Below are 23,733 nucleotides of genomic sequence, written 5' to 3'. Positions count from 1 at the left end.
ACTGGCGCTGAAGCAGACCCCAGCAGGATGCCTGGAAGGCAGTGCTGTGCCAGGTTAGTGATGGGCTACATCAGTTTAGATAAACTGATGCTTCCTGACACCCACCCTGTGAGAGCCACCTTGTAGGGCAGGCTGCAAACACACACCACAATGCCCCTGTCCATCTCCTTCCTGTGCTCTACCTCCTACCACCAACCAACAAGCAATTAAGAACATGAAGTAATATATTGTACCAGTTTAAAAATTACACTTCCCACCCAGTGTGTGTCATTACATCACTTTTGACACAGAGAATTTAACTCAAAGTTGCACATATCTCCTATCAGTGGCTGAGTCTCAGTTGTTCTCGCAGAAGTACTCCAGTAGCACAGCGGGATACTCCGGGGGGCAGGGATCTGCAGAGGCTCTTGAAACCCCTTCCCCAGGGAGCCTGCTCCCCAACTTGCATTAGCTTTAATAAAAGGCAGAGGCGCTTAAGTTTGTTTCTTTTGCTATATCAGTATTCTCCCATATAGTGACTATTACTCGATATAAGACAAAATAACACTGAAATAGATTTTATCCTTGGTGATATTTATTCAGTAGTGATTTGCTCCTCCGGTAGCTGATGTAAGTAAATGTGAAGAGCAGAAATATTGATTAGGAAGCTAATTCTGAAAGCAAAGAATAACATCAAATTTAACAAGCAAACTAATCCTCCATTTCTTTTTGTTCATTTTTTATTGCAATTATTTAGTGCTGTTGACCTTTCTCCATTTGTTATGCCACAATTAGCAAATCTGGGAAAAATATAAATACACAAAACCTTGATAAACCCCTTGATCTATGACAAGCAAAGGATAAAGCCTCATTTGGAAGGGATCAACAATAAACATTAAGGAATTGCTTGATTTTTCTGAAGTTTGCCCTTTTTTTAATTCAAGTGTACAAAATATTAACTCAATTTTGCAGTAAGTTTGAACTAGCTTAGCTTATTCTTTGAAAATGAAGGAATTCCATCATGGACCATATTTTCTTCACTGGATTTGCCACTTTATTTTGAAAAATCTCTGCAACAGGGAAACTTTCTTGTTCCTCATTTAACTCCCTACTGCAATCTCCATGTGACTTTAGAAGCTGTTGTCATACCTACGATATCAATATGCTGCTATTAAAACTGAGGGTGGTCATGTTCATCCATAGCGCTTCTAGACAACCTGGAACATATATCTATGTTCTGCCCACTAGTTACATAAAAAATATTCATCGTAAATGCAAAAGGAAAGCTGCCAGCTCCTTTATTATCACCTCTTCATTAAGCTCTTGCAGTTAAAAGATTTAATATGCAGTATAAAGATACCAAACTAAACCCAGTGTTTCAGGCACATCCTGTTTTCATGAGAATTACGTACCTTTGCCAAATACAGGCCCCAGAGCTGACAAGAATCAGGATAACAAATGATTGCCTCTGCTCCAGCCCAAGGTCCTTGAAAGATCCAGAGGGGTCCCTGGTCAAAGGCTGAGGAGAGCACGGATTTGCCACTCTACTTGGCTAAAGCCCCAGACGTAAGAAGGAAGATCATTACTAGACCCTCTGAGAACTGAAAGGTGGTTGGGGCTAATAGATCAAAACAAAGAAATTTTCTTCACATCAGTATTACAGAATGAAATTACATGAATTAGTAAAAAAAAAAACATACTGAGGACACTGAAGATAGATAGAAAGTGTTATGTTTCTAGTTATAGGGTGCAAAAGGCTGCGTCACAGCCATGCCTGCAGTAGATGTTGTCACACTGGGGGCCATATGCTTTTAAGTTTCTCAGGAATTAATGAAGTCCTGACTCTGCTTCCCCCAACCTCCCCCACAGGTCAGCCAAATTACAGGGTGTGCTGCCCTGGCATGCTCTCTCACAGTGGTGACACTTTGAAAATCAACTCTAAATACATCTTCTCACAGGGAACACATAATCATTCTACCGACAAGTATCAAGACAGACTCTGCACAGCAACTTTGAGATGCAAATATCCTAACTGTGACTAGTGAGCTAATCAGACTGCGCAGGAGGCATACAAGTGGAATTCCAGTTTTATATATGGGCACACACTAAACAATTTTTAGGCATTGTGATCTAGCTAACCTCCTTTCTGCAGAGTTTTAATCCATCAATCACCTACCAGACCTATAGCATTTATTTTCTCTTGCTAGCCGCAAATCTGAGATGGTCCTGATATGTGTCGGTCAAACTTCTAGTAATATCGTTCATCATCCTTGCCACTGAGTGTATTGACTGTACACGGAATTAAGTGATAGGCTGATTAGTTATTTATCTGAGGGCTCTTGTAGTGGCCAGAAAAAAGAAATAAGGACTGCATTTAGGGCCTTAGCCGTCCTAAGCTGCCGAGTCACCTCATTTTCTGTAGACTTCAGTGAGGAATGGGGGACAAAAGCCCCTCATGGAAGGGTGTCTTTGGGGAGGAGCGTTATCTCACGACAACCAGCAAAGCTATGCTGGCAGTGGGGACAGCTACTGTGCTCACTGTACATCTGATATTGCTCAAGTGACATTACTCAGAATATTACATAGTGCTGGTATGTCGGAGTAGAAGGGCATTGCTGTCACCAAATTCTGCACTTGTACTTACTGGAATAAAAGCCATAATAGAATATATATATATATTTAAATTCCTTTCCTCTGTTACTAGGGTGATTAGTCTTAAAAGGTACCATAATAAACACAATGAGTAATAATTATTCCATGTCAAAACAAACAAACAAACCCCTTGCTCTAGTTCCCTTGAAATGTCAAGCAATTCCGACTGGAACGGGCACTATCTTCTATGAACAGTGAATTGTTATGATGAAGGTGGAGAGTGCTTTATAGAAATAAAACAAATGAATTAAGAAGAAAACCAACACTGATATGATAGGCTTGCTTTACTTAAATTAGTTGCTATGAGAAATCACTGAAAAAAGAGGATTTTACCAGTTTTTTTAAACTGGAGTATGCTCACGGTGTTAAAAGGGTGAACGTATAAAAGCAGCGAATTGTAGAATCTTTAATGTTGACCTTCTTTTGATAACTTAGCTTTGGCATAGCCTCTGCTTTTAAATGAGAGCACTCAGTTTGTAGTGCTGGCTTAAATTCCACTGTATGGCTAGCGAGCTTCAGCAGGTTTAGTGCTTCTCTACTTTAGACGCTAGCATTTGTATGTTTTTTTCCTCCCCAAAGAAGTAAATTATTTATACAGCACCAACCTTTTTTAACTTAGCTTCTGACAGGCTGGGACTTTTCCAATCTCAGTTGAAACTGTCTAAATAATTTATCAAGTATTCTTCCAAAGTACAATGAATTCTGAAACCTAAGAAATGTTAAATGAGATTCTTTGCCCTTTCAGTGTGAGTGGGTTACTGAGGTTAAGCTAGTATTTTCTTTGAACTTTTCTCAGTCCCTGTTTTCTCCCATTGTACAGATTCCCCTTTTTCTCTCCTACTGTCTATCTATTCATTTTCATGACATTTTCTATTTATCAGACTTTTCCTTTGTGTTTTTGTATCTCTTGCTAACTCTTCCCTTGCTGATGTCTTCCTATACCTTTTATTCTTAGTTAGAGTAAGACAGCTTTCCCTTTGGATGGTCCTCCAGATAGAGGAACCACTGATTTCTGTGTCCCAAGCTGTACAGGCAGTATCAGTCCAGTCAATGTCCTCAGCGCCGGATTTTTCAGTCCAGCCTCAAATTTAACTGAACCTTCTCCCATCCTCTTAAAGAAAACAGTGATGAACAGTCCTAAGATCTTTGGTAAAGATGAGCACAAAGAAGTTTGCATAGAACTGCAAACAACCTGTAAGCTTGCAAGGACATATTTCCAGGTCAGGTATCTGACACCCCCGCCCCCCCATTTCTGTCTGGTCAAAATTTCCTCAAAGATAGACTTTTCTATAGAACTTGGATAATTTTGTCTCAAAGTACCAGTATAAAAAGTTTATAAAACCACAAAAAAACCACCAAAACAAAACCAAAATAACTGGGATTATAAACAGAAAGAAACAAAACAAAACAAAACAAAAACCCAACAAACCAACCCAAAATGACTTGGGCTATTCCAAATTTTTCAGCAGGTATTTTAACCCTTTTAAAGTTTTGTCCAATGTTTCAGGTGGCTTCCTTTACCTGAACCAGTTCATCCAGTTCTACTCACAAAAGAACTTCCAGTTTTCTTTTCAGAAGGAAAAAATAATGAAGTAGCACCCCACGGATTTTTATTTAGACTCAGCAATTCAGTATTGTGTCCTTTATAAATTAATGATATCAGGAACTATGCTTCAAGACGTCTGAAGTAGTATCACAGTTGAAAACAGCAGCAGAAACATAGACTAGCAGCTGAGTTTCTGTTAACTCTGCTGTATTGTAACTGTTTAAACTGAACATTACTCCTTTCAGGAAGCTTTTTAATTTTAAGGTTTTAAATCAAGTCACAAGTAACTAAAGGGAACAACAACCACAGCTACTGAGAGACAGCAAGGTCTAGTAGATAACCATTACTGAGCCACAAAAGCTGACTTCGGAGAAGTTGACCTGCGTGAGTCCCCCTTGTCAGAGAGGAAATAGTGCCCAGGCATGACCTTGTAGGAAACACTCAGTAAGAAAAGGCAGTAGGTACACGGGTAACCCAGTAACTACAGAATGGAATAACCCCTATTTTCTTTGTCTCCTTCATTTCGTTATGATGTCATACAGCATTTTTCAGAGGTCTTGAAAGGCAACTTCTTCCCCCCACTGCCTCTTCATCTTAACTTTTTGTTGCTGTCATAGTCACAATAAATACCTTACCTAAACTGAACATAAATTGACCAACGCTCACTACAATCAATCTCCTGCCACCGTCTGCTGTCCTAAACCCACAAACTGTGGGCTCCACTGTTTGGCCCCACTTTTTCTTGAACAATAACAGTAGGATAGGAATCAGAAATGAAAAAAAAAAAAACCCACAACAAAAAAAGGGGATGCAGACAACAAACTAACTAGCAGGTAAGCGCCTTATAATTATTCTTTGTGAATTACAGGTATATTAAAAAGTTTTTATGTTATGCTTGCTGAATTTTGCCATTTTCTGACATACATTGAATTCCTTTTCTGAAGGTTTCCTTACAGAAAACTACATTCTAGCTCTAAGTCTTAAAAAAAGAGATTTGTTGCATCATAACCTTGGGTTATTATTTCACCATATATAGTAAAAAAATCAGTCAAGAATAAAGCTTTGATCTTAATTTGGGGAGTAACAGTTTTTCCAACGTACAGCTACCATGATATTACTAAAAATACTTTAAAACTGTATGCGTGAAGATCTGTTATGAGATATGCAAGTTTGCATCATTTAATGATATCTATTTGTGGATAATAATTTTTTAAAAGTCTACAAAATTTTAATTTCACTCCAATACTCTAGTTTCCCTTTTGTATTTGATAACACTGTAAAATATAATTATGAAGAAAGCTTTGTTTGTCACTTAATAGCTATCCCTGGTACAGTATTTTTGTTTCTACAAAACAGTATACTTTGATCCTAAGAAATAGTAAAGCTGTGTTCATTAATTCCGACTACCCAGTAGATGGTGCTCCAAGTACAAAAACACACACTTCAACATGTTCATGAATTTATGTGTGAATTACTTAAACACATTACGTGTTCATTAATTTACAGCTCTTACGTGTTCATAAAGATTGATGATATGGAGGCACAGTGGTCTACGAAAAATTCAAAAAACAGTGGCTCTTCTATTCAAAAGTTTTGGAAGCTGTTGGCTGGATATTTCCCCTCGTATGCCTATGGCTATAGCACATCATTTAACTTCAGTATGAATGGGTTTGGTCACTTGTGGTACAACGGACATGCTAACCGCGTTATTTTTTTTTTTTTTTTGCTTGGAGCTTGTGCATAATCTTGTTAAATGCCAAAATTTACTGTGCTCCACCCCAGCAACGTGTAGTAATAGCTAACTAGATATTAAAATACACCATGTATTATATACAAACACGCACACTCAGACAGATTCACAAACTGGAATACACAGATACACGCTATTAGATAACTATGCATTCACCTGACACCTCACTCACAGATATCTTTATATAAAATCTAGTAAAGTACCATAAAGGAATTAGTCATGACAATGCTTTCCTTGTAAAGTGTCCTCCGTGTGCAACATTTCTTTATAAAAGATGTAAGCTGAAGTTATGAATACAGAACTGCATTGGAGAACTTGATCTGTTTGCAGTGCCAATTATGCATAATTACTTCAGCGCTGTAATTGTTTATTTTGTATCATCTATTTTAAAAAATTACTATTTTAAAAAATGACATTTTGATCTTTCCTCATTTAAAATGGCTGAAATGCTTATTGCCAAAACACAATATGCAAAAAGAAAAAAAATCTCTAGCAAAATCTCAACCAGAAAGGTTACTGTTCTAAGCAAACAAAGCTGGGCTTAAAAATGTTCTATGTATTCTAACATATAGTTGCCTCTGAGTGCCTTATCAGCAACATAGCATGCTGTTCAATTTGTGTGGAAAAACTTTTAGATTAGGGTGAAGTGGGCACACATGCAACAGTGTTAACTTGTTTGAAGATGCCTCGTGTTTGCATCAGTGGCAAACCTGACAGACACAAATTCTTTCAAATCCATGAATAGTAAGTCTGAAATGTGTACTATATGTACTATATGTACTATACTGATGTTTGCAGCAGAACATTGATGCGCAAGATCATTACTTGCTACTTTTATTTTCATTGGTTGATAATGTTAAAATATTTCATGTATACGTTTATCTCAGTCTTTGAGCGTAGGTATTTTAGCATGGCAATAACAGCTTTAATAGGAGCAGACTTGGTCATCCTGCTGTGACAGACTAGTGAATAATGCTCTTTTAATCTTTCATGTATTGCCTTTCTAACTCTTTAAAATACATTCAGCTACAGACACAAAAGATATTGAAGCTCTGTTTAATAAACAATTTAACAGGATTCTGATCTTCATTAATAAATTAAAGAATATATTTACTTATATGAATGCCTGACCTGAATGTCTAAATTTCTTTTTTGCTTCTATATTTACTTGCTAAAAAAATCCCTTAATCTTCTGGCTTGAGATAACTTTTATTAGGATTGTCACTAGTGATATGTTTTATGGATTTATACAAAGATTTTTCTTTCCTGTGTTTTTCTGCCAATGACATAGTAACTATTTTTTCTACCATCAATTTTTAATTAAAAAAAGTCCTTGTTGCTTGGTAAAACAATACTAAGGGTACTTAAGAAATGAGGTACCAATACACTTTTATTTCCTGAAAAGTACCAGAAAGAAAGAAAGAAAGAAAGAAAACCCGTTTGAACCTTTAAGCAATTGTTGTATGCTGTTTACAACACCCTGCTTCTGCCCAAAGAATGGAGACTTGTGTCAACATATGACTACACTGACTGCAGTGGTTTCAGGGCACAAGGGAAGGGCTCACAAGAATCAATGCTTCCAGTTACAGGAAAACATAAATCAGGACCTGTGCTTCCCCATTACTACAAATAATGAGATTTTAAAAATTATAATATTTCATTTTTTAATGTTTTATAGTTCTAGAGCCTTTTGGCTTCAGATTTTCAAGATTTCTGGAACAATCATGATAGATAATTGTTTTTTCAATTCAAAAATAAATCCACACTTCTAGTTCTCTTAGCTACACTGGCAGACTTCTCCTGTGTGCTCAGCTATGTCAGCAGAAAAATGCTGTCTTTGCTTATGTGTGTCAGGAATGTGGTGCAGCTATACCAGCCAAAAAATTCCTTCTGTCAGCATGTCTTGAATCTGTACTAGGGCCTCTGCCAGCCGGGCTAGTCTGGCATAGCTGCAGAGGCAATAAAGACAAGCCTTCACAGTCATGTGAACTGAGGACCTACATTGCCAGAGCGCAATTTAACCTTTGAACAACCTAAGTGATAAACAATGATCAGCAACTCCAACATATGCTTAAACCTGAATTCCTATCCTAAGGATAAAATCTAAGAGTTTTGTCCTGAGGTGTGTTACAGCTTCCCTGCAACGTTAGCTCTGCACACGTGACGCTCTGGCATCGCAGAAACTGCCTGGTACCATCCATGCCAAAGTCCAGCCGTTTTCGCAGCGCAAAGGCATGGATTTACAGCTGGCTGTCTTACAGCTTTCAATGGCTCTCAGACTTCCCAGTCCTAGGAAAGCTTCTTCTCTTAACTCCTATTTCTGTCTTGCCCAGCATGGGAACAATACATTTTGTTAACAACTGCTCTGGTTTTCTACCAACCTGTGTCTATCAGGTATCATGACATCTTAAGTGCAGGGTGGAGGGCGGGTCTCAGACTCTGTCCCTGTTTGAATGGTAAGAAAGTGCAGCCAAATTACAGCAAAGAGAATGAAAAATAGAGTGAAAGAAGAAAGAAAGAAATTAGGAGGACTATGGCCCAGGTAGAACTGTGAATGCCAAAATTAACATGCCTATCTCCCATGCTTATTTAGAATGTATTTTGAGAAAAGCCCATTTCAAACTCTGGCTGAGACAAAACTGAGATTAAGTCTATCCCTCATTCTGTCTCACTTGTTTAAACGTAAAGCGTTCTCAAGCTGCTGTATAATTTTTTTTTTCCGTATACAAAAAAAGAGTGAAAAGCATCACCTAAGCTATGACATTGAATGAAGACTACAGCAGAAGCATGCTCCTAGGCACTTTGGGTGGGAGAGGGTGCAAAGAAGAGGGTTAGCAAAGAGCGCAATGCCTTTTGGTTTGGTCAGTATCTCGGAGATCTGTGTTCTGAAGAGAATAGAGAGGAGAGAAAGGAGAGCAAACGGCATTATCCCAGCTGTAAAAAAAGCTTTACTCAGAGCACCTTTTGAATTAAGGTGAGCAACAATTTTCTACGTTTCTGCACAACTCTTACCCATTCTGTTTATATGGTATCTTAAAATGAAGGATCAGAATAAAATATTTGAAGTTGAATTGAGCAGACAGACATTTTTTTAAACTGAAATACAACTAGTATCAAGAATACAGTCTTTGCATAAAATGAAAGAAAATACAGAGAACTGAGATTCTAACTATTTTTTTTTTAATTCCTTTTGAATAAGTTCCCCCATCCTTCAGCAAGAAAAGGCAGAGAAGGGTAGAAGTGTTTGAAAGTCAAAATACTACTTTGCACATCTCTAATGTTTTCCATTCTAGGATCTCTAGTGCTTTACAAGCTTAACGTGATTAACTTTATGCTCAGTAAGCAGTTCTACCCATAAAAATAGGTAGGTCTTTACAGGATTAGGGCCTCAATTTGTCCTTAAAGTGGTGAGCAGTGAATATCACTTACTGCTTTAACAGACAAAGCTGTATAAATAACAGATACTGTGATTTGCCTGAAGATCTGTCAAAATGAAAATTGTATTAGATTAACCTGAAACAAAACAAAAAAGTGCTCATATTTGCAGCAAGCTGCAAGTAAAGGAAAGCAGAAAGTAAAAAAAAAAACAAACCCATAATGAAACATTTCCTTTGATTAAAAAAATGAAACATTTCTTTCTTAAAGCTCTTGAAACATCATTCTTTAGAATAAAATGGAAATTATTTAAAATTACCAGTTAGAATTGAAATAATAACTCTTTTAGTATGTCAAACTGAAACATCTACTTTTCTTTGTACGCAGCATGACAATTTTCACATCATAAAAAACATTCTTTGGTAGGAAGTGTTTTCTGGTCTCTATGTTATGAAAGGTTAAGTAGAGCTTTTGACCCATGGCTGTTTATGGTAAAGCATCCTTTCTGAAAGGCTTCTGAGGATTTTCTGAGGGCAGCTGAACCCGGCTTTTCTGTGTCCTGTGGCCCTTGGCATGAAGGCCTGCCTCATGGCCTTTGGGCAAAGAAGGCAACTTTGGGCAAAGAAATACCATGTACGGCCTTGACACATAGAATCATAGAATAGTTTAGGTTGGAAAAGACCTTTAAGATCATGAAGTCCAACTGCTACCTAGCGCTGCCAAGTCCACCACTAAACCATGTCCCTTAGCACCGCATCTACATGTCTTTTAAATTCCTCCAGGGATGGGGACTCAACCACTTCCCTGGGCAGCCTGTTCCAATGCTTGACAACCCTTTTGGTGAAGACATTTTTCCTAATATCCAGGCTAAACCTCCCCTGGTGCAACTTGAGGCCATTTCCTCTTGTCCTATTGCTTGTTACTTGGGAGAAGAGACCGACCCCCAGCTCGCTACAGCCTCCTTTCAGGTAGGTGTAACTACCTCATGCAACCTCATGCAATTGGCCTCGGCCCATTGATCCAGCTTGTCCAGATCCCTCTGTAGGGCCTTCCTAGCCTCCCGCAGATCAACACTCCCACCCAACTTGGTGTTGTCTGCAAACTTACTGAGGGTGCACTTGATCCCCTCGCCCAGGTCATTGATAAAGATATTAAACAGAACTGGCCCCAATACTGAGCCCTGGGGAACACTACTTGTGACCAGCCACTGACTGGATTTAACTCCATTCACACAACTCTTTGGGCCTGGTCATCCAGCCAGTTTTTTACACAGAGAAGCATATGCCCATCCAAGCCACGAGCAGCCAGCTTCTCCAGGAGAATGCTGTGCAAAATGGGTGTCAAAGGCTTTACTGAAGTCCAGGTAGACCAAATCCACAGCCTTCCCCTCATCCACCAAGTGGGTCACCTTGTCATAGAAGATCAGGTCAGTCAAGCAAGACCTGCCTTTCATAAACCCATGCTGACTGGGCCCGATCCCCTGGTTGTCCTGTATGTGCTGCATATATGTGTGCCTCCAACGACCAACATACAAACAGTTGTGGTCACGAGAGATCATTTGCACCACTGTCGTTTCCCCCCATCGCCTCATCAAGAGAGCAGAGGGGCTTGGCGCACTAGCTCTGATTAACGCAGTGATGCGCGCTGGGCCCAGCTGTCTGTCCTGGCAAAGCCCCTGGCGGTGTGTGAGCGCAGGAGCAGGAAGGGACGGGGCGCCCCAGCAGAAACCCCGCAGTAACGCCTCAGGGGCCTTGAGGGGACGCGGAGGGACACGGCCACAGGGCCGCGCTGCAGCCGCCATCTCCCTCCGCCGGGCAGGCGGCGGGCAGCGCGGGCCCCTCCCCACAAGATGGCAGCAGGCGGCGCGGAAAGGCCTGGCAGCACGGCGCGGGCGCAGAGCCTCTCCGGGGTGTCACTGCACTTAAGCCCTCTGCTCCCGTCCTCCGCCCGCCTCCCCGGGCCGCCAGGTCCCCGCCCCAGCGCCGATCCCGGCCCGCGGCAGGGCGGTGCCCAGACCTGGTCTGACAGGAGCCCGGGTCAGGGCGCGCCTGCCCCCGCCGGGACGTGGAAAGGTGTGGAGCAAACGAGGCAGTGGTACAGCTCCTTCTACCCAAAGAAAGCATTAATTACGGCATAGCTGGCTTGCTCGTGAGCCCTCAGCAGAACTGCCGTTTGGCCTTACCAAGGAGGGTGTTTTAAGAGTGCGGCCTTACACAGCTATTGCCCGAATACTGGAGAACAAAGGAAAGACCAGCCAGCAATGGGGATGGCCCACTTATGGCATGGCCTGTCAGAGGCACGCATCAATTTTGCACCACTAAGACTACCTGCTCCTCCAGGTCGGCAGCCACAGCAGCCTGAAGTGGTCTGACTTCTGGATACCATAGGCCCAGTCTACCCCTTCTGCCCATTCCAGCCCGTCCCTTCTTCCCCCATTTCTGCCTCTTTTCACATTTCTTGCTATGCTCTTTCTGCGCACAGATCCCAGAGAAAATTACTCGGGTTTTTCTTTTGGTTGTTGTATTAGTTGGGGAAAGATCTAGGACTCTGAAAAACTTGCTCATCATTTTCTAATAAAAGGCAGCTTAGAGGATGATAAGCAGCAGCAGAACTATCTGCATGGAAAAGGACTGAGGAGTCAAACAGCGAGAGAGCTGCTGTTGGGGACTTCGAGAGGGTTTCGGCAGCTGTGTACAGAAACCAGGGTTTGGGGCTGAGAAAATCTGAAAAGTTTCCTGAGGTCGCCTGCTAGCTCGATGGAAGAACAGATTACAAAAATAGTTTTTCAAAGAAGTCATACAAAATATATATATATATAAAAATGATTATTTTTCATCTTAAAACTATTTAAAATTTAATGTGAAATTATATGCGTAGCAAGCATGTGCTAAGACTTACACTTAGTATAATTTACTGCTAAACAAAACCATGTTTAATTAATAAGAACCCTACTCATTCTAATGAGTTGAAGTATATTACTTTTTAAATTACATGCAGAATCACTGAAACATTTTTAGATTTTCACGTTATCTCAGTCATTTTATTAACAACATGTATAATGTGCTACTGACTAAATAAATTTTCTATATCTATCTCTATAACAGAGCAGATGATGGGTTCTGTTTACTTTTGAAGCTGTAAGTATTTTCAGGATGCAGAAAAGCTTTTGGCCAAATGACTTTGTGCTGCAGTTCAGCAGGAACAGAGAGAATATGTACTTCTTTTCCAAATAAGTCATTCGTAGTAATGAAATCAATTTTGAGTTGAAAAGAACAGCCTATTTTGGTATTTTAAAATCCATGAATAGACACAGCAAGTGAGATGAACTCAGCTAATTTCAGAAACGTGAAGGTCCCCAGCACAGGTTTTTGAGAGCATTTGCAAACAGATGTCTCTTGTGTTTTTCAAGACTACCTACAGGTCACCTTGTATCCATGGATTTCTTTGGAAGCAGGCACCTGATTGCCAGGGCGGTTCTGAAAATCTCATTACACCTCTACTGCAGATTTGGCATCCTAAAATCTGGCTGACAGTGATGAGAAACAAGCTTCCAATTCATTAAGTGTAATTGATATTAATATATAATAATACTAATATTACTACTACTAATAATAATCTGTTTTAATAAATTATGCTATTGGATACATAAGAAAAAAGGGGGTTACTAATAGCATATTTTTTAAATCTCAATTTGCACATCTTTTGCCCTGTAATTGTACATTCAGCTTGATACAAATTAAAAAAAAAAAACCCTCTCATCTACTAAAATTGAAGATGTAATGAACTGTTTTCTAATGCAAGTTAAGGTTTCTACCGTACAATTTGAATAAATATATGTTAAACTTTCTGCTTAAATAAACACGTATATGAACAGTACGTAGTAAGAAATATCCAGCTGGAGTAAAGGCTACGTGCAGTTGCAATTCTGAATGATTATGCACACCAGTAAGAACAAACATTGTTAGAATAACAATGAAAAGTGCAAATGCAAACCAAGATTAAAGGCAGTTATTCAAATCAAGGTTCCATGATGCAGATCTGTGATTTATATCACTTTGATTTACATGTCAATCCATCGTGCTTACAGTATTTTCCTCCAATGCAATTAAGCTCACACATTGGAGACCATATAGTTGTATTGAGCTGCAAAGATATCTTTCTAATCTCTCTGATTCCATTTTACTCATCTGTTAAGAGAGAATAAAAACTTTTGTCTTTTATGGGTGAAGGTACCATGCAAATGCAAATGATATTATACAAAATGGTAATTGAAATGGTAAAGGAGCAAAGGGTTTTAATAAAATGACAATTCAAGACACATGCCAAGTGTCCCTGTGTGAATGTTGACTGAAATGAGGAAAGTTAAGAGTGAATTTTAAGTGCCCATAGAAAAATGCATTGAATGTTAAGAGTAAATTAAGAAGTGCACAGGCCGAGGGACAGAGCTGCCTCAGAAATGGATAAAGAAAGAACTGAAATATTCCTTTGAGGATTTGGGACAAAGGATCTCTCAGGCCTTGATAACAGTGCAAAGCAGGTTGGGGAATAGGCTGTGGGGAACACAAGCGTAGTGACACTTCAAAAGACCCAAGAACTTGAAAAAGTTGAAAATGCAGTTAGCGACAGATTTGGATCTGAAGAGGGAAAAAAGCAATAGTGAGCACAGCTGGATATAAACTTTGATGTTGAATGACACAAGGTTTAAGAAGAATTAGGGCCTTTAGAAGAAACTGTCATTGGAAATTCCGAGGGCTGACTCCAGGGCAGAGTGAGGGCCAAGTTCTCCTCTATGCTCCCCAGCCCAAAGCTGCTGCTGGCAGCTTGCTCTAGGAGAGGCTGGTCCAGGTGAGCCTGACACATGGCACCGCGCAGTTGCTCACAGCTTCTGGGATGCGCCCACTCTGAGGTGTCTAAATGAAGTGAACAGCAAAGATAAAGGAACCGGCGATGGTCTCCCAAGTGCACAAGAACCCGCTTTGAGATACTACTGCTGACCCTTTCGCAAAGTTTGCTTGCCAGGCAGAGCTTTTCAGACTAGTTTAAGGGTAAATGGTATGGGAAGGATGTACAGATACTGATACACAGAATGATAGGTAAGGTGCCAACCCTCTGGACAGGGCATGAAAACTATCCTGTTTTCAGGAGCACTAGAGCTGTGGCAGTAGTCTTTCAAATTTAACTCAAAATGGCAGAAAAGTGGTACATGAGTATGTTGTTAGGAGGAGAAGAAAGAACTGTGACAAGATAACTGAAAAAAAAGAAGGGTGTAGTCTGGCCATTCTCATAGTGGCATGGGCATCCACACTAGCAACATAAGGCTTATCACTGCACACAAAAGGTACTGCTGAAAAAATTATATACAAATTCTGCCTTTTAAGGAACTTTTTTGTTTTTTTTTTTTCCAAAACATGCATGGGAGTATGTGAGTGGGGCAAAAGAACACGATGGGGGGAATCTGGGACTCGCTAATGGATACTCTCTCAAAAATGGCAGAAAAGAAATAATATCCAGCATTACCTTGCTAATGTGAGAGCTGAGGAGGTAAGCAGGAGAATCTCACCTTCTTCTGGGAGGAGGAGTTCTTTCACTGAGACTATTTACTCATGCCAGGGTATGGACAGCTTACTGACCTTGAGGAGAATTGTGTCTCTGTGAGAAGGTAGACCTTTGAAGTGAGTAAGCAGCCACATACTGCTGCTGGCATCTAGACTCTCCCAGTTGCTCTGCTCCAGAATTCACACCTCAAAGTGGAACAACAACCAGTACAAGAGAAGGGACCATCCCTGTAACTCCTGCTGTCTCTCCAGAGACTGCCTCAGATAGTTAAGTCAACAGTAACCAAGGGTTTCAGTGTCAAAGGACATTTTCTCTGACAGCCCAATCAATCAAGTCAATCCCTCCTCTACTCCATGCCTTTTTCCCCCCCTTCTTTTGAATTCTCACAATTGCCACTGCTAATGGAGCATCACTGGTAAAGACAACAGCTGAGAAAACACCAGTACTGAAGTTTTTACAGTGCCCAGTTTAAAAAAGGTCAGGTCCTTTGAACTGAAAAAAAAAAAAAAAAATCAATTATTTTAATGGGTTCCAACTGAGGAAACTATAGGACACTAAGATGTACTCTGCCTAAGATAAATCTGTCTTCTCATTTTTCATCATTTTACTGTCTGCTCAACTGGTTGGCAGTTATGATGCTGACAGTTTAATCCTAATTTCTAAATCAGTGTCAACAACTATTTCTTTCTCTGGAAATGATACAGAAAGACCATAAACGATGTAGAGCACGATGCCAAACAAGCCCTTCCCTTTTGGCACACCGGGAGAAGGAAAAAAAAAAACAACAACCAAAAAAAACCCAAGAAAAGATATCCACAGCCATTCCTTCTTCCTAGGAAACAGCAAACCAAACATAGTAAAAGAAGTATTTTCCCAGGTGGCGTCGGCAGTTATGACTATCAGAAGATGCGACCGCATTACATTTGATCCCTTTGCTCATTTAAGTTACAGATAGTCGTGCTTCTAAAAATTAAACTAGCAAACTAAAGAAATCCTAGTGGATCAATGATTCTGTGTTTTTCCTGAATCAAAATAGATGATCACTACAGAAGAGAGGTACTAACTTTAATTTGAAATCAAATTAAATTGACCTTTATCAGGGGAAGAGGGATAATACAGAGCACGTCACAATTTTTTACATAGAAACGGAGTAGGTTCAGTGCACTTTTATTTGAAAAGCAGTTGCTAATGTTTCTAAGATCTTAACAGCTCCCAGGGATGTATGAATTCGCTAACTTAAGCAATGATTTCTGGATCAAATGTATACAGAGAATGACTCACTTGCTGTACGTCTTTTGGGTATGGGGTTTTGGTTGTATAGGGCTGTACTGTGACTTTGGCATGAGCCTGAACGTGTGAATGAGGTAGCTCGCTTTATGCTGCTGCATCAAATGCAGCTTGGGAAGTAAAACTGCACCTTGTCACAACCCACTTCTTGTTGCAGGTACCATATCTTGTACCAGCCTGCCCCAGTGGAATGGATCCCTTTCAGCTCATGTCATTTTTATCCTGTATTGCTGTGTGATAGCATAAAAAAACCTTCTTAATTTCAGTATGGATCTTGTGAAGCTTATTAAAAATAGATGCTCATCAACAAAGGCTTGCTTCTGAGTCTTTCTGAAAAGAAATGCTGCCCATTATTTACCTAGGAAGCCTTATTGTGAAATCCCCGTCAACGCCTCTTCCCAATTAGCTTGTGCTACCCTGTCCTGAAGCCTGTACTGGAAAGTGCACAATATCCCACTGGAATCAGGGCAATCCTGTTGCCTTCAATGTATAGCATGTTCTCAGCATCTCACAGGATGTGGTCTTCAGGCTCCAGTTCACAAACACATGTGCTTAACTTAAGCATGCGAGTAGTCCCATTAATGCTGAAGTACTTAAAATTAACCATGTATGTAATTGCTTGCAGGGCTGGTTCCTTAATTAGCTACACTCATCCTTTAATCCTCCCTATCTTTTAACCTCTGTACTGTTACATGCCTCAGTTTCTTTAATCAGATAATCAACATTAGGGAAGTTATTATTTACTGCTTCTGCTTCAAGACTTGAACTAAAAAAAAGATGGACCCTGTGTAAAGACTTATTATTAAACATGGTAAAAAGAAAATACAATAGCATAAAAAGATGGTTGCAATTTTGAAGAACATCGTAATTTTCCTTTTGGTAGTTCAATGACTTCTCACATGTCCTGAAGCCATGCATGGATTTCTTGATGAGATTTTTCCCTAAGTTTAAAAATTGCACATTCTTTGTGTGATAAACTTCCAGATTTAAATAAAGTCCTATTATACTGTCAAAGCAGCAAATCAAAACCAAAAGGCAGCAACACAAAGATACCAGAATGGCCACATTGAAGCAAAACCCACCAACAACGAAAAGCCAGCAAAAAAAAAAAATACAATTAAGTTCTAGAAACACAAAATAGTATGGGGAAGGGGGGGAAGCTCTGGCAAAAGTAGTTTTGAAGAGGCCATTTTCCAATTAATGTTTTTCATTAAAAGTGTCTGCTAGTTGCACTTGGATATGCTGGTTGCACTGCCTGCCTTCTGCCAATCTCCCCTTATCAAGTCTACGGCTGCCAGGAGGGCAGGAAAGCACATTTACAGTCGTCAGGTTTCATTGCCTTTTCTACTCCCTTGACCTATTTTTTTTTCCTAATCTTTAAATTTTTTCTTTTTCTTAGTTCAGCACATTAGCATTCCTCCAAATTTTTAATTATTCTCTCTGGTAATTCCCTGGAGCCCTCTGCTTGAACTTTCTTTCTCTACTTGCTTTACTTCTAAGTAATGAGCACCTATACTGTACTTTACCGGAGGTCTAACTCCCTGTAGTTTTCTTTACTTCATCTGTATGCTGCAAGCTGTCCCTTTTGGAGAGTTGCCTTGCTGTTTGACAACACTGGGAGTCTATTCTTCCTCAGATGATTTCCCTGTCAGGTTCACTACTACTGAAAACAGGACTACTGACAGCATACGTTTTGAATCCAGCCATGAAAATCGCTTCGTGATAATCTTTACCAAATGCTGCATTACATGGTACTACATTTGCTGCTGGGCTGGGGATTCTTCTCTCTGTTTGTATATCTGCTTTTATGACCATATTATTTTGAACATTTCATTTCATGCCTAGTTCTGAAGAAGGAATAAAATATCACAGTAAAGCATAAGATGCTTACCTAAAAAGGGGATGCTAGCCTATTCAATTTTCTTACAGTATTACTCACTTAATATAGCGAATAAGCCCAAGGTCCAATACGATTCCTTCATAATGTACACTGAACTGTATCACTTTCTTCCTCAAGCTGGTTTGCCATTGAGCCAGACGTACTCTACCCATCTTCTCATTACTATGATCAATCTTCTCCCTGCTGATCAGAATTTAATCCTATTAAATCACTAGGCCTGCAGTAAATACGTATCATACACATGCATGCTTGCCACAGCAGATTACTATAACTGCCTTTATTTTTGGAACATGCTCTCGAGGCTCCCCCAGGCTAATCCGTACAGTCCTGCTGCATGGCTGCAGCAAGCTGGGAGCAGCACAGCCCTCCCACGGAGGGGAAGCAGAGCACAGGGACCGCATGGAGGGCACAGAGCCCCCCAGTCTGTGCTCCAGGAGTGCAAAGTTTGAGAATAGCTGGCAGGCAGGACAGAGCAAATGGCATGGACATCAAGGGCCTGCTTTCCACCTTATACAGCTGCTCATGGCTGGGCTGGCAGCTGGGAGAAATCAACACCTATGGTCTGTGCAGGCTTCTATATATCCTGATACAGTCCAGTTTTCCCAATTTTATTGAGATTTTTGATTATTTGCCCTAAACCAGTAATAGAGTGATAAAGGTCTTTACTAGAGGAGAAGCGTTCCAAGTCATTTAGTAATTTATAGCTGCCAGTGTTTCAACTAGTTTGGGTCACTAGAGGGTGCAGATTAGCCTCTTCAGTCTCAGTCTGGACATTTGTCTTGTGACATATAGACCCAGCCAGCCTCCTGATTTACAATATTAAGTGCTTCAGAGAGGAGGCATCAATTACTCATTTTGAGTCAGTTTGCACGTGTCCAGTTTTCCTTTTACAAGCACACGCTACCAGGGTGCTATGTTATGTAGAGTAAGGTATTTCATGACTGTTCTTGCCATATAAAAGAAAAGATTTTGTCAGTATAACTATTAAACAGAATAGCAACATGAGAAGTTAGGTATGGCTTATTTAGTCTTTTCATAGTCTGAAAGTAGCACATTCAAATTACGTCACTTATTTTAAAAATAGAGAATCCAGCCCGAAGAGATTTTTAGCCTGCAATTGAGCTTTTTTTTCAGATAAGATGTACAGAGTTTCCAGTAGATTCTTATTCCTTTCTGCCTGTGGCTTGCCAAACTATTTCCCCATTTTACTGCTTCTGATAACACAGTTTTATAATTTAATGGTCTCTAAACTTTTTAGGATTAACAAAGTGGCAAAGACGTAACAGATTACATTTGAATTAAAGTGTCAGTGACTTCTACATTTGCATACATAAATACCTGCAACCTAAATGGTATCTTCTAAGCTATAAATACAAGTTGCTAATGTTTTTCACATTTTATATAAAAAACGTGATCATTATATCTGAACCTGTTTTTTTATTTTATGTGGCAGTAGTTTTAGATTACATTTCATCTAGCTGTTGTAATGAACAACTTGGATTTACAAATATTCTTGCCAAGGAACTAGTACTTTGGAATATAATGAGGATGAGAAAACCTTCCTTGTTCTCTATGCAGGCTAGACTCTTAATGAGAGATAATGGTGATGAACTGTAAAGCAGAATGGTCCAGCAATGTTCTTCTGAAAGATAATCATCTAATCATCGCAGGAGCTGCACACGACAGCATCCTGAAACCCCTTGCTGAAAAAAAGCATCTATCCAGAGCCTAATTAACAAAAAGTTATGCATTTAAGACTACTTAAGAAAGTTGAGATCAGTCAATCAAGAGTGTATGTTGAAGTTCACATGGTCATTAGTGGTTCTATTGAAGATCTAAGCTATTGCAGCAAAGAAGCAGAAAGAGTGTTTATAAACTTTGGTAGAAGGAAGCAGATGTGATTTTTGTATGTTATATACAGCTGGATTCACTTGCTGGACCATAGGCTTATCAATAAATACTATTTAAATTAAAATCTTTGACTCTGCCCACAGTCATTTTGCTATTTAACTTGTGAAAGTGAAATTTCTTTTATGAAATAGTCAGGAGTTACGGTGTGAATTTAATTCTTGATAGTACTCAAATCTACCATGCTGCGCAGGACAGAATGTCATAAAATGTTATTAACAACATGAAAAATAACGCCCCAAGCAGGTTATTCAACTGCCAGAAGTACATATAACAGCATAATTGTGGCAGTGTAGACAGCGTCTGGATGCCAATTTGTCTGTTATTATTTTTATGTCTACAGTCTCCACTACGGATCACAAGGTCTGTTCCATAGCAGAAGTGGGCTGGCAACTAAGAAAGCTGAAACAGGTCCAACAACCTGTTAGGAAATGGGGCTGCAGATAAGCAAAGCCACTGACTCTTAGTCACTCTCTGTCAGAAATAGAGAGATCTGAGTAGGGAAAGAGGCTATAGTAGAGACAGAAGTATTAAAATAAAAACATCATCTTTTTATACTCTGAAAAATAATATTCTTACTGTGATAGGGAGCTGCTAGCACAAAAGGGGAAAGTAGGAGCAGCAGTGTTTTCATCTTTTCCCAAAGACGCCCAAAAAAGTTGATGTATTTGATATCAGGATCTAAATTCATAGACTTCATTAATTATAAAAATTTCACATGCTCTCCAACAGCAAAATGCACGTTTAAGAAATTCTAGTTCAAAGTTTGTGCCTGACCTGTTATATGACCTCAAATAATTTAACCATAAAAAAAACCAAAACGAGTGGAGCACTAGAGAGAGGACATCTGAGGACAGGATGACATGAAGGGGAGACTCAGTGTAGACGCAGGGCCTCAGGAGGTGGGAGAAGTCCCTGGTTCCAGGCAGAGCTCGCACACTGGTGTGTGCTCTGCAGAAGCAATACCCACATGGGAACTCTGCTTTTGGCCCATTGCGGGCAGTGCCAAGTGGATAAGCTCTGCCAAATCAGTGCTTGGCTCTGCACAACCACGTAAGGTGTCACTGCAAAGGTGACTGTGATAAAAACACCATGAGGTGGCTCTGAATGGCGTCTCATGAGCACGTGCAAGCAGGACAAGGGCAGTGCTAGTAAGAGGCTGAATCAAGTAACAAGCAAAACATTATTAATTTTCTCAGACATTATTAATTAATTAAATTTTAACATTTAAATTAATTAAACATTTTTAATTTTCTCCCCTCAAAAAATGAGGAACCTCCTACTCTAGAGTTGCAGACAGGGTTGTGACTGGCCTCCATTCTCTGCTGAGAGTTGGAAGAACGTAAAACCCACTGACAGCAAAACAGTGACTATGCAGCAGGGAGACGCCACGGGAGCTGCAACAGTAGCTTCTAAATAGATGTATTTCAAGAACTGATACTGTATGGATTATTTACACGAGGATGCTGTGCAGAGAAATTTATGGTGGAAATTTAAAGCACACTTAAATCCCCATGTGGACATCTCATAGTCAATATTTGAAAGTGGAGCACAATATGAGGCAGAAGGAAATAAGACTCTACTTTTCTTCAGCTGTGGAATTCTGCACAGAGCAATTGCGCTAGCATTGATTCTATTGTGTGTCAAACAGAGCTTAGGAGAGAGGTGGTTTAATCAAATCTTAGTTCTAGTTCAGTAGTCCATGCCCAGGAAAAAAACAACCACAAAAAAACCCAACATCATGTACAAAAATATCATCATTAGATGAAAAGACTTGAATCAAAATTCCTAGTCTAAGATAGGCATTAAAATCATGTTCTTTCCCTCATGAGTTAGGAACATACATTGCAATATCATGCTATTTTCAAATCTGTTAATATACTACATATTCTCTGAAAAGTAAATATAAAACTTTTTTTTCAAAGTTACCTTTATAAGCAAAGACGGTTCATTTCCTTAAGGAAGACTTTTTTTGGTATCTTGCCTATATTTCTTGTTATGGTGTAAACGAAAAAAAAAGATCACTGCATTTTTCTTTCTTTTTCATTCTTCTTTTGTCTTTCATTTTTTTCTTGTATTGTTCTTGCCATTTTCTGAACATAAATGTCTAGATCAGTGAAGAGATCCTTGACCCTCTGCTAATCATTAGCATTTTGAGACAGATTCAAGTCAATGACCTATGGATTAAAAGCACTATAGCCAGTTACCAGCCTGCCAGGATAGTTTGCCCTAGTGTTAAGTGTCGTTTAGCAAAGAGGTCCTCTAGTTTGTGATCTTCTACCTTTATTGTTTAAAAAGGAATTAATCCTAAAATAATTAATGCCAGTTTATATTGTTATCATGTGTCTGTAGTCTTCTGTCCACACTAGCTATAAATATAATGGGATTCACTCTTTTCTGTCCTTAATGGTTCAATCCCTGTAATTGTAATTCATGGTCAAGATATCTGTCAACACATTGCTCCTTTTGCTGGTTGATAGTTCATACAAGAATGGAAGCTCTCTGACAAGCAGCACTTGTCTTTTTAATAATTCAAGATATTAAATAAATAAAATGGAGTATGTACCTGCTGCCTTATTTTCTTTACACTCGCTCATCCCTCTCATACACATTTCACGATAAAAGCTGTAGGTTAAGAGACACTGATTTGTCATCACCACAGAAAGTGAAGTTGCAACCAGGGAAAACTTTGTTTTTCTAACTTACTGTTTCCCTACGAGAGGAAAGACAACTTCAAGCCACTGTCACTATGAGTGTGACAATTGCTTAAGTTAACCAAGATGCATACATAAAGGCAATGTATTTATACTGTTTGTGCTTTTAAACAATTATAACGAAATTCTAATCCCTTCATATGGAATGAAGTTCAACACAGTATTTTTTAGAATATTAATTATTTTGACTTTTTTTTTTTAATAAAAATCTCTACTTCCTGTATGTTATTTCTATTGTTTTATTTTCTTTAACTTTTCAATTGAGATACCTTACTATATAAAGTTCAGGCCTAGGTGTTAAGCACAGCGAAGTTGGAAATTTGACTGCTACGTCCGTGACGATGTTGTAACTGTTCTGCTATGGTCCCCATCACAGAAGTATTGTGATTACTCAAAATGTACCTACAAAGTGTAGTTTGAAACAGAAAACTACTTTTTGCTGTTACAGAGGTGGGAAACTGACCCCCAGGGATGAAATCCAGATCGTCAAGAGCTGCTTAAAGATCTTCATACCACCAAGTTGATTGCAATGTTGTGTGGCCACTTTGAGCCTCTGACCTGGCAGAGTTGTCCAGTGCCATAGATGGAATCTTTAGTGCAGAAATGATCATGAATGTGAACCTTTCATGCTCTAGTCCCTAAGCATGAAGACATCTTTCCATTTAATTTTTTAATATCTACTTTGAATGTTGTTTTTCAAGGAGCATATATTTGAATAATCAAACATAGTTATTTTTATCAAGAGGGAGTCTGAAATGTGAGAATTCACTGTTCTGTACTTTTCCCCCAAGCAATCTGTGGAAAGGCAATAGCTGTATTTCACAGATAACGTGGCCATTAGCAGCTCAGTCTGCTTCTTCTGACCAGCGGTATTATGTCACACGTGGTTTTGACATCAGAATTGAAAGCAGCAGGTATCCACTTTAATTCATTTTTCCCTTACTATTTCAGACATGTTCTATCTGGTTAGATAATATATGTTGCAACTTATCAAAAAGCAACAATGATTTTGATAACTGAAGAATGGTTTTAAAAAAAAAAACCAAAAACCAAACAATTAGCAACA

The 23,733-nt window shown here is 39.3% G+C and overlaps 1 long non-coding RNA gene across 2 annotated transcripts in view; it reads right to left on the bottom strand.

Moving 5' to 3' along the window:
* The window catches only part of LOC148052328 (uncharacterized), a 191,875-nt gene that overhangs the window by 7,127 nt on the left and 161,015 nt on the right, over positions 1–23,733 (bottom strand). The window contains exon 4 of one of the 2 annotated variants that reach the window (XR_015699008.1): positions 18,103–18,228. The exons of the other annotated variant lie outside the window; for it this stretch is intronic. This is a non-coding gene — a long non-coding RNA (uncharacterized LOC148052328). Of the gene's footprint in view, positions 1–18,102; positions 18,229–23,733 lie in introns of those variants that run through there. 2 annotated transcript variants of the gene reach the window in all.

The sequence above is a fragment of the Nipponia nippon genome, unplaced genomic scaffold (assembly GCF_047370975.1).
Source record: "Nipponia nippon isolate SJK-2023a ecotype South Korea unplaced genomic scaffold, ASM4737097v1 scaffold_5, whole genome shotgun sequence".
Taxonomy (NCBI): Eukaryota; Metazoa; Chordata; class Aves; order Pelecaniformes; family Threskiornithidae; genus Nipponia; species Nipponia nippon.
Note: the sequence above shows the minus strand (reverse complement) of the source record. Positions and strands in the feature narration are given on the sequence as shown.